We start from the raw sequence: 16,354 nt of genomic DNA on the forward strand, positions 1-16,354 counted from the left end.
GTATTCAAGAATTAAAATTATTACTATATGCTATGTTTACTTATTAACCTTAAAAATAAAATACAACGTCAATTTAATGTAATCTTCTGGAATATAAGGGTGTAACATAGTAAAAATATGGTGCATAGCAAGGGGTATAATTTTAGTCCCCTCAAAACCCTCAAAAATACTCTTGACTATCGTATTCATCCTGAGCAAGAATCGAACTCCGTTGGCAGGAACCATGCTGCTCCAGGGTTGTGAATACATTACCTACCCTAAGTCTGGATATTAATTTATTTATATTGTATATGACTTGTCTCTCATCATCATCATCATCATCATTTCGGCCTAATACAGTCCACTGCTGGACATAGGCCTCCACGAGTTCGCGCCAAAAACGGCGTGAACTCATGTGTTTTGCCCATAGTCACCACGCTGGGCAGGCGGCATAGTTATCCCGCCATCGGTCGGCTTTTTAACTTACACGGTGGTAGTGGAACTGTGTTATCCCTAAGTCGCCTCTTACGACACCTATGGGAAGAGAGAGGGTTATATTCTTAATGCCGTAAGCACACAGCAACTCTATGTAATTTGTCTCTATGAACATAGATTACAAAAGAAATGTATATCTGATTCCTAAAATACAGACCCTATCTATATTGTAAAATACCACCCGTGTTTGTTAAATTAATTTAATTTTTACATGAATGTCTATTAAAATTGATAACCCGCAACCATGGCGTCTGCAACGTTGCTGAAATATCGAGTATTAAAAATTACAATCGTGGAAAGGTCCGTAGAATCAAGTGTTAGATATGGATCACGTTTATATAATACCAAACAACGGTAGCTTGTAGTTTTATAGAAAAAATTGTCTCTGTAGAATTTAAAGAGCAGTTAAATTCACACGTGATGTGAATTTAAATGGACAGATTTTCAAACATAAATCTTTAGTTATCTTTCGTTGATCGTCGAATGTGTTTGCAGTTTAAGGAAAAATGAAAATAATTAATTTTACGAAGATTGTAATTTATGTGTTTTGTATCAGACCTTTTTATTTGGAAATGGTTTTTTGATCAAAATAGTTTGGGATGATTTAGATTAAGAGTTGGGAAAGTTGGTGTATCTGCGATATGCTATTTTTTTCGCAATATTTGTTGAAGTGGCATCTGATGTAATGGATTTTCTTTTATAGGGTTGTTTGTCATTGATGTCAATTACGATTTAGTGGGCAGACAATCAATTTTCTCTATATTTTTTATAGATATATTCATGTATTGGCAAATTCAAAAAAAGACGATTTTTTTTGAAAGTCAGCATCGAAATATCTTTAGAGTATCAAAAAAAGACACCTGTGGAAATTGGAGCACTAGACCTGTGGATATGGTGACGGTTGGTGTGGTCAGCGGTGTCTGACACACTACCACCTCAGTTGCAGAAGGTTATGTTCTAACTCTTTTTATATATACAGAAAATGCCTTTAAAATTGGTAACAAACTGCTAGTAGTGAGACGTTACAGGCTACATCAATATAAACCATTTAAAGTATTCCCCTAATTTACATAAAAACACATTTCGATGACGGATTACTCAACGAAAGTCGAAGTACCGCGAATTTTAACAAAACTTTTGGAATTTATCCAACTGATCGTCAAAGTTGCACACTTAAAATGACTATTAATAAAAGATTCACGTCACCTGACGAAGCGACACGAATGCTTAATACAATTTAAGAATGATACTTTATCATTGAAAAATAACTGAAATTGTCTTAAAAGAGCTGCTGGTGGGTAATGGCCTATTATACTATGTATATTTTTTCATACGAAAAGATCGGCAATCAAGGGTACAGCTCACCTAATAGCAAACGATTACCATAGCTTATAGACGACTGCAACAACAAAAGCGCCACAAGCGCATTGCTGACCCTACCCCCAATCTCCCCCAGGAGCTCTGGTTACCTTACTCACCACAGGAATACAACACTGATTGAAAGCAGTATTATTTAGCTGTGATCTTCTGTAAGGTCGAGGTACTTCCGCAAGCTGGCTGCTCCTGAATTTGAGCAGGATGTTTCCTACTATAACTTACACCAGTTATTATATAATAATTATATATAATGTCATATTTATATATCAGCTAAGACTTAGATCTTAATCTTCAACGCAGTCCTACCGTGAATTAAAATATATTTTTCTTACTGGAATTAACAATTTTAATCACATCAGCCTTTCGCAGTCCACAACTGGAGACATACCTCCACAAGTTCACGCCAAAAATGGCGCGAAATCTTGTATTTTGCCCATAGTCACCACGCTGGGCAGGCGGGTTGGTGACCGCAGGGCTGGTTTTGTCGCACCGAAGACGCTGCTGCCCATCTTCGGCCTGTGTATTTCAAAGCCAGCAGTTGGATGGTTATACCGCCATCAGGTAGTAGTGGAACTGTGTTATCCCTTAGTCGCCTCTTACGACACCCACGGGGAGAGAGAGGGTGGCTATATTCTTTAATGCAGTAACCACACAGCATTTTAATCAGGTGTTTATAATGAGTAATAAACTATACATAAAATCCTACGTTCCCTCTCTGGTAATATGGAAAATGGCAACTAGAAACAAATGCACAAGTATTCATAGTTGCTAAGAATGTGACGCTATCGCGACCTAAGTAGTGATGGGTATGAGTTGTCAAGACATTGTACAAGTTTATTAATTTTACATGTAAATTAAAGCTCTAGAATACTGCTCTCGTCTTTGTGTTGTCTTGTTTTCTTAGTTATAGTGCTAAATAAGATTAAAATAGGTATACGCAATAATAGAAATGGTACTATTATTACATTTCAATTTCATGTAAATTCATGTTGGTAATCTTATAAAAAAAAACTGTATAGCTTGTCCACGGAATACTCAAAGCGCGTAAATTTAACCGACAGTAAAATCACAAGTATTTCTGCTTGGCACACTGTAAATCCTAATTTTTAAAGTTAAATAAATACACTCGTAAAAACTGACTAATTTTATTATTAACTAGCCCCTGTTGGTGACTTTGTCCACGTGAAATAGTTACCTTAGGCTAATTGGGGAAGCTCTCAAAAGAAAAGAAGATAACCTCCAATTTTAAAATATTCTTATTGGTGCTCCTCTCCTATTAGCCTTAGCATGATATATAGCCTATACCCTTCCTCGATAAATGTATTATCTAGCACTGATTTTTTTTTTCAAATCTGACAAGTAGTTCCTGAGATTAGCGCGTTCAAGCAAACAAACAAACTCTTCAGCTTTATATTATTACTAAAGACTAGCTGACCTGTGTCCATTACGTTGGGCGTTAATTATTATTTTTATGATACAAATATATAGTCAAGTTTTCATCTCGATCACATTTATCCGACTTGATTTACATATACTTTTATTTTTTACTTAATTTTTGTTTAATAAAAATAAAATTTAGCCTATATCACTCCTTAATAGTGTAGCTTTCAGTTAGTGAAAGAATTTTCATGATCGGATCAATATTTCCGAAGATTACCCCCTACATACAAACAAAGTTAGAATCTTTACCTCTTTATAATATTAGTATTAGATTAAAAGCGTACTACGCGCTACTAACTACTACGTACTAAGCGTAAATACGTATAACCTAGATACTCATTACACATACAAGCTTGTTGTCTAACAATGGCAATGTAACAATATTGTGCAAACCTTTTCTACAGGTCTACAATAGTGTAATGTTTAAATGTTTTGTTTTATGTTCTTAGTTGGTTTAAATAATAAATTTGTACAAAAAGTAAGTGATAAGAGGAAGGAACAGATTTCAAAACTAATCATCATTATTACAGCCTATACAGTCCACTGCTGGACATAGGCCTCCACAAGCTCACGCCAAAAATAGCGCGAACTCATGTGTTTTGCCCATAGTCACCACGCGGGGCAGGCGGGTTGGTGACCGCAAGGCTGGCTTTGTCGCACCGAAGACGCTGCTGCCCGTCTTCGGCCTGTGTATTTCAAAGTCAGCAGTTGGATGGTTATCCCGCCACCGGTCAGCTTTTTAAGTTCCAAGGTGGTAGCGGAACTGTGTTATCCCTTAGTCGCCTCTTACGACACCCACGAGAAGAGAGGGGGTGGCTATATTCTTTAGTACCGTAGCCACACAGTACTAACAAAACTAATATTCTTGCTAAATTATTAACTCATAATTACTCACGTTAATAATTTTACTTATGCTAGCATGGGGCTTTATCTTATATTATATGCAATAAGGATGCGAGTATTCTACAAACTTCTGTCAAGATATTAAAATCACTAAAGTATGTAATTGACAATTTTTTAATTTCTACACATAATTAGCTTGAAGTATTTTTCTATTGAACTAAGGCGTATGTGTTACTGACGACTTTGGAGTGTGTATCTGGACGTGGGAATAAAACCTTATTTTTTGTTCTACATATCAAAATGCCGTGTGGTGTAGCGAGTAGAATTACACCATCCCTTTTCTTCCCGTGGGGGTCGTAAAAGGCGATCGAGGGATAAACTTGATTCAAAATTATCAGGGTTCTGGAGAAGGAGAACTTCATTTGAAACCCGGAATCGGGTCTCCGTCAAGCATTCGTGGCATAACTCTAAAATGCGAAAGACTCCTGCAGCCAAACTGGCTCCACACGTATCGACTCGTTGACAGTGAGGTCGAGAGGGTGGCGCAGAGCTTAGGCAACTCTGCGTTTTCCTGAAGAGTGTCCTAGGTGACACAGTGTCAGTCTAACATTGTATAAATCGTCTTCAATAGACGGACTAAGGCCAATGACATATCAAAATAAAGGCTTGAGTGATGTCTTGTAACAGACCTGGTTGCTGGCAAGGGCTCAGAATGCTTAGGGTAGATATGAGGTCCAGGTCTATGAAATAGTTTTACCAGGAGGGTGTTTGATGTACAAAAAAAGTAATATGACCTGTAGCTGGAGGACGAGTATGTATGTGAATATGGATAGCTAATTTTATAGGTGTATGTATATGTATAAGTAATTAAGTATGTAATATGTGGGTGTGTAGCGGTAGACTTAAAAATTTTTTTTGGACGCCCTTTTTACTATTTACTTACAGCAAGGTGTATTTCGTAAAATTGAATATTTTAATTTTTTAGTAATTTTCGTTGAATGGAAATATTTTGAAGTTTCAGACATTGTATTCAATTTTTGTACCGAAAACTTGCTAATAAATCGTGCAATTTTAATAGCCTACATCAAAATTAGTGTGTAGTTGTAGGTAAACTTTGTTGTTGACTAACATAAAAGATACATAGTAGCTCTATACAATATAAGGAGAGGAACAAGTTTAGAATTAAAACAGTCTAGAAAATATCGCTTGATGCTCGTCCATTGCCACTTTTCTTCTAAGGTTACTTGTGTACTTTATATATAATGAGCAATGTATATTGAAATATTATTTAGTTCTCATCTAGTTAATATTGGATAGCATGTCTTCGAGTCATTTCGTAACCCAGAACCACTATATAACAATATTAGAATTTTGTCCCGTACTAACTTTATCGTGCTATGTAGTGTACCAGTATTTCCAGTTCAACTATTTCTAATGAATGTACAAATAACGTTGCAACATCTCTTTATTTCTATATTTATAACAAACGAAATATATGCTGTGTGGCTACGGTACTAAAGAATTTAGCCACCCCCTCTCTTCCCGTGGGTGTCGTAAGAGGCGACTAAGGGATAACAAGGTTCCACAACCACCTTGGAACTTAAGAAGCCGACCGATGGCGGGATAACCATCCAACTGCTGGCTTTGAAATACACAGTCCGAAGACGGGCAGCAGCGTCTTCGGTGCGAGAAAGCCAGTACTGCGGTCACCAACCCGCCTGCCCAGCGTGGTGACTATGGGCAAAACACATGAGTTCACGTTATTTTTGGCGTAAACTTGTGGAGGCCTATGTCCAGCAGTGGACTGTATAGGCTGTAATGATGATGATGAATGATGAACAAACGAAATATCTTCACTTTGACATTTTAACAAAATTTGCTAAGACCAAGCTAGAATGCTCAATAATAATAAATAAATATCATAACTTCAGCCTATCGCAGTCCACTGCTGGACATAGATCTCCACAAGTTCATGCCAAAAACGGCGTGAATTCATGTGTTTTGCCCATAGTCACCACAGCAGGCGGGTTGGTGATAAATATGCAGTGGAGCAGAGTGAGGTATATTAAGCTATAAACCCTCTTCGACATTGAGAAAGAGGCCAATGCCCAGCAGTGGGATATTACAGGCTGAATCGTAACAAACACGTTGTCTGTTCCTAAAGTAAGCTACTTAATGCTTGTGTTATAGATTACATCTACATTTTTTTTTGATAAATACATAAAATAACTAATATATAAATAAATACATATATCACACCCAGACTCGAAGCGGGTATCGAACTCAAAACCCGCGGGGCAGAAAGCGGAATCACTGCAAATTGGACCAACGGGATAGTACTACTACGGTTAACTGATAAAATTACGAATTAAATTTCTAAAATGCAATGCAGCACTTAGATTTACAGTTGTGATAATATTGTTCCGAAACAGATAATTTAATAGATTGCACCTCTTCAAACAAATGCTTACACACCCAAATCTATTCTTCAGCTTATTTTGTTGAAAACATTCCTATTGTTTGTAAAAATAGGTCAACGCTTCCACTGCCATGGTTATTGGAAGTTTCAATGCTTTACAAAGATAAAGATTAATCTTTGAGTAAATCTCAAATAATAATAGATGAATTTAAGACATACGAACCTAAAGAATGACTAAAAATAAATGAAATGAGAACATAATACTTACCATTTCTTTCTGACCAATGTTTTCCACTTCTTTTAACCGTCTTCAAAAAAGTGTTCACAATTCGACTGTATTTTTTTATCTGTCACAAGTGAAATCTCATAAGTTTTCACCGAGTGCACCGATGTTGAGGATTCGTGTAAATTATTTTTAATCAAAAGCTGTATTTTACGCGTTGTCCCATAAAAATTTGATCGAGTTCTGACGATTGTTTTATGAGTTATCCCTAGTAACCTGTGAAAATGAAAATGAAAACATTTATTTCGTCATAAGGTGATATACACACTTAACGAGAGTCAAAATAATGTAATTTACATAAATAATAATACGAATAAATTAAAAAACAAACTCGATAATAAAAGAAAGTTAAGACAGCAAAAAATCAAACAGTAAAATAAAAATTTATATCTTAACATTGCGTACCCTACAAACTTAGGTAATATACCCAATGTTTTGTGCAACCTTAACTTAGTCATAATAATCAAAATATTAAGATACTTTAAATTTCTAATGTCTCGGTAGACACTACCTTCCTATTATGTCCTCGGCTTTATTAAATATTACAATAAATAAGATAAACTAATGTCTCTAGTGTAGGCCGAGAGAGAAAAAAAGCCCGAGGAAAAAAACTCTCGGTAGGTAGGTACTCTTTTAAAAATATAAAGTCATGTCTTCGACATAATTTTTTTTTTGTTTGCAAGGTGTTAGTATTATTGACAGTATTCACTTTATTATTTTCTAATGTTTAGGCGAATTTCACTCATTATATTTAACAACTTTTTCAGCGGTATATGCGGTTTATTAAGTTTTTCTATCCGACGTTTCGGATACTTTAGAGCAACCATGGTCACGGAAGGACTCAGTATTTATTTTCTTAGCAGAATAGTAAGAGGTAAGAGGGCGTCAAATAAATAGATGGTACGACCATGAAGATCTGCTCGTGAAAGTGTGGAAGGAACTAGGGGAGGCCTGTGTCGACGGACAACCTGACAAAGGAACTGGTGATTAAAATAGTTAAAAATTGAAATTGTGTAGTACTACTTATAATATTTACTTTATATTTCATTTCACTATTGTAAAATTAAGTTACAACGAAATAGTCAGTGAATAAGGCTTTAGTTATTTATTTCATGTGTAAATTTAAAAATGTATCAAAATAGTGTTTGTAATAATACAGTATGGCGTCGGAAAATTCCATCTTTAAAATTATTATTACGTTTTATTATCTATTTTTATTTGTATCGGTAAAGTAAAATAATATTCTTAAAATTTTTCCATTAGCGGTTGCTTTTCTTCACACCTTTATTTGAAAACAATTGGTTGCGAAACCGGAGCGTTACAACCTGATTGTGAATTTTTATGCATTTTTCATGTGCACGTCCCGGACTTATTTCAGCGGTACGAGCGTTCCGTGTTTGTGAAAGATGATATGAACATTTCAAAATTTTAGTTTAATGTACCTAATCCTATTAGTACGAGACTAGTGTCTTGTTTTTGTACTAGATTTGAACCGGAGTTTACTAGGATTCTTTTTGATTTTGACTAGCGACCCTGCGTTCTGCTCCGTAGGTTGTTGGTTCGGTTCCCGCTTCGAGTTTGGGTGTGATTTATATGATGTGTATTTATTTATGTAAGTATTATTATATATATTTATAGAAAAAAAAACATGCATAGCCATATCAGCAGACCTATAACACAAGCATTAGCTTGCAGTGTGTGTATGTTATAGATATTTATTTATTTATTCTGATAAAAATTAATAGACGATTGGATAATTTACGAAACGATTATTTAAAATCACTTTTGAATCGTTATTTTTTAAAGTATATACCTTTTTGAATATCATATCAAAAATTGACCGCTCCAGTAGGGTGAACCCGCGTCTCCGACTGACCGTGTCGGTCAATTTTTGATATGATATTCAAAAATGTTTAGAATTCCTAATGTGTGGGTAACACAAAAAATAAAATCTTACATATTAAGTATATACATATTTTTTTCCTCTAATATTATAATATAAGTATAGGCTAGCTGTGCCAGCGACTTAGTGCGCGTTTTGGGTATTTACATCTTCAACATGATTTCTTAAATTGGCATAACTTTTTCATTTATGAACCGATTAACATGAAACAAACACTAAATGTTAAGTGAAGCTTATCACAATATAAGTCGTTTCTGAGATTAGCTTGCACAAATGCACAGACAAACAGACAACAATTCTAACAGTCATTGTTTGAGTGCTATTTGCATTGATAAAGGTCCCAATGATATTTTCTCATATACCTTCCATGTACAGACAGCGATCCGATATATTTTTATTATATGTATTGATGATGACGTTCGTTTATTGTTCCATCATTCACTCCGATTAATGACACAATAGTGCAAATGGCAGCGATAATGTTGCCAGTATTACGGAAACAGAAAAGATACGAAAGAGATCGGCGTACACAGTTCTAAGTTATAAATGTTATATAATTAAAATATATATCTTATGATATACACATACGGTCGTCTGTTCCTGCGGTAAGCAACTTAATATTGGGTTATAGGTTCCTCCTTAAGAATCGTCTATCCATCCAAGCCATCTATCGGAACCCTATTTGGTTCTGATAGATGGCTTGGATGGATAGATAGATAGAGATTCATTTATTTATAATTTGATATGGTATTAATCTTTTCTTAGACTATAAGCCTTTTGTGTGCCTGCATTGGAGCTGACACACACTTTTTTTTTATAAATAAACATAGAAATAATATATATATATATATATATATATATATATATATATATATATATATATTTAAATATTACACTCTTACTCAGATGGGAATGGAAAACGCAACCGTAAAGCAGAAAGCAGGGTCACTACAAACTGCGCCAGCGGGCTAGTCAGACTAATAAATTTTATATCAACGTAAACCATAAGGTTACTTCTGTTAAAATCGATATTATATTCCTGTGATTATGATCTACTAAAACTTGCAAATTTTTGAAAATTGACAGGGTAATGTAGTACTTATGGACATTTTTAGAATGTCCTTTGTAGACATACAATTAATCGTGTTAACGCAATATTTAGAGCTGTCAATATGAGATCAGAACTATTAATATGCATTATCTATGTGCAATTAGGTCTGTGATATCTGCCAAACACTATCCATTACACGAACATTGCTGCAATTGCAATATATATCTGCAATATATGTCTGCGTGTAATACATACAAATATTTACTGAACTGTAAAGTTACTTCAAATGATGAATAAAGTAACTTAATGTAATCGACGTGAGAAACAATAATTTTATTAATATTCATCAAGGATGCAAACATTTATTTTAATTTAAATTACATATTTAGCGTTTTATTCACATTTATTCTTCAACCTCATTCTTTTCTGGAAGGATCACTATCGACGTGTAAGAGAATGATCGGAGCCTAATCTACAACACTGTTCCATTGTGGATTGGTGGATATATTCCCTACGATGAGTAAAGATCACTATCAGGAATCTATGGTAACAACCGGAACCGACAGCTTAACGTGCTCTCCGAGGTACGGTGGGGAGACTCACAAGGACAGACAACTAAACTAGAAAATATTTTTTAACTGAGGTAGGGCACAGCAGGAATTTCTTGCTCAAAATATGGAGCAGCCCGGCTGGGGAAGTACCTCGCCCTTACAGAAGATCACAGCAAAATAATACTGTTTTTAAGCAGTATTGTGTTCCTGTTGGTGAGTAAGGTGACCAGAGCTCCTGGGGGGATTGGGGATTGGGTCGGCAACGCGCTTGCGATGCTTCTGGTATTTCAGGCGTCTATAAGCTACGGTAATCGCTTACCATCAGGTGAGCCGTACGCTTGTTTGCCGACCTAGTGACATAAAAAAATATATTACTAGGAGGCAATATTTGTACAAATACAAATATCCGAGCAGGAATCGAATCCGTAGACCATCGGTGTTTTTAGCGCCTACACACACCACAACACCAGAGCGTTTGTTCTAGAAGGAACCGCTACTTAAGAATAAACACCTTTGTATTTATAAGTTAAATTAATCATTTTAAATTGTAAATTCTTTCAAATGTAGTGAAAAATAATATTCTTTCACTGTAACTTTTTCTCTTTTTCGGCTAAATAATAGAGAGTATAATCAATTTTTTTTTTAATAATAATAATAATCAATATAATATTATTTTTTGAGCTACCGTCATTATTATCAAAACTTGACCAAGTCTGTCCTACTGATTATAGGTTAGAGTGCTTCTATATGAGTGCATGAGTACGTATGTGCATGAATACGTATGTGCATGCATGCATACGCCCGTGCGTGCATGTGTAAATAAGTGTGTTTGTGAACGTTTCTGGGGAAATAATTATTTCAAATAATATATAACCAAACGGTAAATGAGTATATAATTGTAAAAAGCGTATTTCATTGCAGTATTAAAGTAGATCCGCTTTAAAGATACTTTGACGAGTTCGAGGGTTGCGTAGTAAAATTTTATAACGTTACGAGTTAACAGAATCCTGTCACACGTGCGGTACTGTGACTTCATTTGTTGTATTCAATTTAAAAGGACCTACGCTATCTACGTTTTGAAACAACACCTTACTTATATTTTTAATATATTTTACTTCAAAAAAAGGAGGAGGTTATTCAATTCTACCGTAAATATAATATATTTTTTATGTATGTTCGGGGATAACTCCGTCGTTTACGAACTGATTTTGTTAATTCTTTTTTTGTTGTAAAGGAGATATCCCTAGTTTGGTACCATGATAAGGAAACCAGGATGTGATGATGGGATCCCAGAGAAATCGAGGGAAACTATCGAAAATCTGCATTACTTTTTACTGGGTATACCGATTGTAATGATTTTTAATTTAATCGAAAGCCGATGTTTATCATGTGGCCACATTTAAATTTCATCGAGATCTGATTACAACTTTTGGAGTAATCGTTGAGAATGCGTATTTACTTGACTATTTTTTCGTCTACCTACGTTGTATTACTTGTCGATATAACTGAAGTCGGTTTTTTTCGTTTGCCTGAAAACACAATTATGTAGATTGTTAATTTCGTTAGGTTATTCATTTTTAATAGATTATGAAAATAAGCTGTTTCACTAATTATCGTGGTTTTTATCACCGCTCTTGGTATTTGTGGCAGTACAGTTGTGTACGTTATTGCCTTTACGTATTCTTGAATCTACGTTACAGGAAGTACATTTTATAAGTTTTTCTTTTTTTTATTGTAATTTATTATGCACTGATTTGTGGTTATTGCGATGGCAGTTGCGCGTTCGATCCCCGCACATGACAATCATTTGTATTGGCCATACAGATGTTTGCAGTGGTTTGGGTGTTTGAGCAGCCCTTGTGGGTCTGGCCACAGTGCCTCGGAGAGCACGCTAAGTCGTCGGTCCCGGTTGTTATCATATACGCCCGATAGCGATCGTTACTCATAGAAGAAAATATATCGACCAACCCGCATTGGAGCAGAGTGGTGGATTAAGCTTTGATCTTTCTTCTACACGGGGAAACAGGCCTATGCCCAGCAGTGGGATATTGCAGACTGAAGCGTAAGTGTTGTTATTTATTATGTTATAAATAAAAAAGAATTGATGTTTAACCTGACAAATTGTCCGTGAAGTTTTTGTATATATTTTAAAAAGGCCAGTAAACATTTTCATGTACGCATTAATATTTAAAAGTGCGTAACACCGGAATCAAACGCTACGAGCTACGCCGTAGCGAATATCAGCTTCGATTGCTACGTTACGCCTACGCAGCTACGGTCGATCATGACTCTTTTATTACTACTTTGGGTTCATTTTACAGGACAGTCATAACTATGTAAGGACAATTTATACATAAAAAGTATAACATGTACAGAATTTACACAAGATATATATATATATATATATATATATATATATATATATATATAACAACAACAAACAAGATATATATATATATATATAATATACTGTGGTAAGCTTCATTTAACATTAAGTGCTTCTTTTATGTCAATCGGTTCATAAATAAAAAAGTTATGGCAATTTAAAGAATCACATTGAACATATAAATACCCAAATGACGGCGTTTATAGTCCAAAATAAACCAAAAGATATATCCAAAAAATGCGGTCTAAAGTCACAATTTCATGCCGACAAAGTCGTGGGCATAGCGAGTAAATAAATAAATATAAATCTCTGAATGTATATTCCTAGTATTAAACGATTCCGTAAAGAAAAACCAACATATTTATCGTGGGAAAACTTTTTGTATTATAAAAACAAAAGCGATAAAGTTTCATGAGAGAAAAACAGTTCTTTTCAAACTCTGACATCACGTAATTAATGTCGATCAGAAAAAAAAAATAAACTCAGAAAATTAGAAATTTCAAGCATTCCCTTAATTTTACTTTTACGTTTTACGTTTATAATTAATTAACTATCAAACAAAGTTTAGTGATTTTATTTTGCCAAAACAAAAAGTTTTTGATGAATATACCTATTGTTAAATATATATATTGACGCAACGGTCACAGCTATGGATTGTGCCTGTTGCGCTGGCGGTTGTGGGTTCGATCCCCGCACATGACAAACATTTGTATTGGCCATACAGGTGTTTGCCGTGGTCTGGGTGTTTGTACAGTCCTTGTGGGTCTCCCCACCGTGCCTCGGAGAGCACGTTAAGCCGTCGGTCCTGGTTGTTATCATGTACATTTGATAGCAATCGTTACTCATAGTAGGGAATATGTCCGCCAACCCGCATTGGAGCAGCGTGGTGGATTAAGCTCTGATGCTTCTCCTATATGGGGAAAGAGGCCTATGTCCAGTAGTGTGATATTACAGGCTAAAACTTAATACCTATTGTTAGGTAAGGTATTAATTTTTTTAAGTGAAACTGAACTGAATTTCTAACTGATACTTTTGCCAAGCTTATACCTAATTCTAATCGGTAATTCTTTCAGAGATGGGATGAGAAATGAGACTATCCGTTAGAGAACGAAAGTACCCGACATAGCCCACAGAATTAGCAAATTGAAGCGGCAGTGAGCTGTTCACCTGTATCGCATTACCGATGGCTGTTGGAGCAAACGTTCCCTGGAGTGAAGACCGCGTCTTGGCAAACGTAGTGTGGGACATCGTATGGCCCGCTAAGCCGATGATCTACGTAAGATTGCTGGTGTAGGCTGGATGACAATTGCGGTAAACCGGGATGTCTGGCGCGTAATTTGATAGGTCTATGTCAAGCAGTGGACTGCAATAGGCTGAACTAACTGACTGAATTGGCAGTAGCTTTGTATTATATCATAAACTATAAAGACAAATATGCCTACACGCAGTAGAGCAGCGTAATGGATCAAGCATATTTTGTATGAAGTAGTCTTTAGGCGAAGTTAGTATAGGTCTTTGCCTATCAGTAGACATTATATGCTTAATCAATCAACGAATAATTATTCTAAGTTATAAATTAATATGTAATGAAATTACAAGACGTAAGTGCTTTTATGGCTATTCGTTTAAATTATATTTTATTTTGTTGAGACTTATTAATTTTAATTTATTACATGTAATGCATATTATATTAATACAATCCGAACACCATTGACTTGCTTGCTTTGGAGTTTGTGAGTTCAATGGGTTCGATTCTCTACAGAAGACTGTGCTTAGTTGCTTAATTAGAGAATTAAGACCTTGTGTGTATATTGAAGATATTTATTTATTTCACGATTCAGCCTGTATCACCCCTCTGCTGGGCATAAGCCTCTTTCTCCATATAGAACCATCGGAGCTTAACCCAACACGTTTCTCCACTGCGGTTTGGCGGATATATTCCCTACTATGAGTAACAATCATTATCAGGTGTAAATGGTAATAACCAGGATCAATAACTGAATGTGCTTTTTGAGGAACATTTATTCGTTTCATTATTACTTGCAACCCACCCGGCTTCATATGGGAAGTTTAAACGATTTGTTTATGCTTAGACCGTGATAGAATATCGTTACAGAAAGTTCTTATAGCTATTATTTAATTTAAAATATATACGTACACTAGTTTCACCTTTGCTTTGAAAAGCAACGTCCTTATACAAATTAATTGGAGAGCTTCGAAATGCGAGCGATCGCTTCTAATACTGCTTTTGCTATAGAGCGAAGCGCGGCCCGCGATAGGGTAAAACCGGGATAGATGCCTCACTTTTTGAAATAGTCACCTAATTTTAAAAATATGATTTTTATACGAATAATTTTTATTAATGTAGCTAGCTCAATCCTTTATGTTGAATTATGACTATTTTTTTTCAACCTAGCCAATGCAGATTAAGCAGAAATTAGATTTTCGTGAACCCTTTTTTTTGAGGATAGATGCCTACCTATATGGATAGTTGCCCCGCCATGAAAATAGTGAGTAGGATAGATGCCCTTTAAACCGTGTAAACGAAAAACCCAGTTCAGTAGTTCTACTCCTAAAACATCGATTGTCTCCAAGAAACATGGGCCATAGCAATGAAAAAATTTTGTGTTTTTTTTTATATCTTTTAATTGTTATAATTAGAATATAATTTTTATATACTATACTTAATTAAATTTTACAAGCATTTATTCATCATCATCTTCCTGCCCTTATCCCACTTATGTAGGGTCGGCACAACATGTTTTCCTCTTCCATTCCTCTCTATTATTCGTCACTTCAGTGTTTACTCCTTTCTTTCTCATATCCTCACTCACACAATCCATCCATCGCTTTTTCGGTCTGCCGATCGCTCTTCGCCCTTCGACATTCATCCCTAACATTCTTTTACCAACATAGCGTTCATCCCTCCTCATTACATGCCCATACCACGCTAACCTATTGCTCCTCATTTTCTGTCACGGGTACTACTTTCAAACTTCCCCTTAAATACTCATTTCTAATCCGATCTTTCCTCGTTACTCCAAACATCCATCTTAGCATTCTCATCTCGGCTGCGTGCACTCTTCTTTCATCCGTCACTTTTGTTGCCCAACATTCTGATCATTGATGATACATTACGACAGGTCTTATGATCGTTTTATAGATTTTAGCCTTAAGTTTAAGGGGCATTCGTGGATCACAAGCTGTTCCAGAGACCTGTCGCCATTTCATCCATCCCGCATTTATTCTATTTTTCACGTCACGGTATATGTTGCCGTCATTTTGTATTAATGGCCCAAAGTACTGGAAGACGGAGCAGACTGGTAGGGATACACCATCCAAGGAAATATGGGAAAAACTGGACAAACCGCTAAAATTGCAGAATAAGTGCTCGGTTTTAGATCTACTTATTCTCAATCCCGCGCCCTCCAGTCTTTCCTGCCATTTTCCCAGTCTGCTCTGTATCTCAAGAGCATTATCTCCGACAAGAACAACGTCGTTAGCAAACAGCATACACCAAGGTGCTTCCTCCTGTATGTCTGATGTTAGAACATCCATTACTAGGAGGAATAAATACGAGCTTAAAGCCGACCCCTGGTGCAAACCTACAGCCACATTGAACTTGCC

Source organism: Melitaea cinxia, chromosome 16 (assembly GCF_905220565.1).
Source record: "Melitaea cinxia chromosome 16, ilMelCinx1.1, whole genome shotgun sequence".
Lineage (NCBI taxonomy): Eukaryota > Metazoa > Arthropoda > Insecta > Lepidoptera > Nymphalidae > Melitaea > Melitaea cinxia.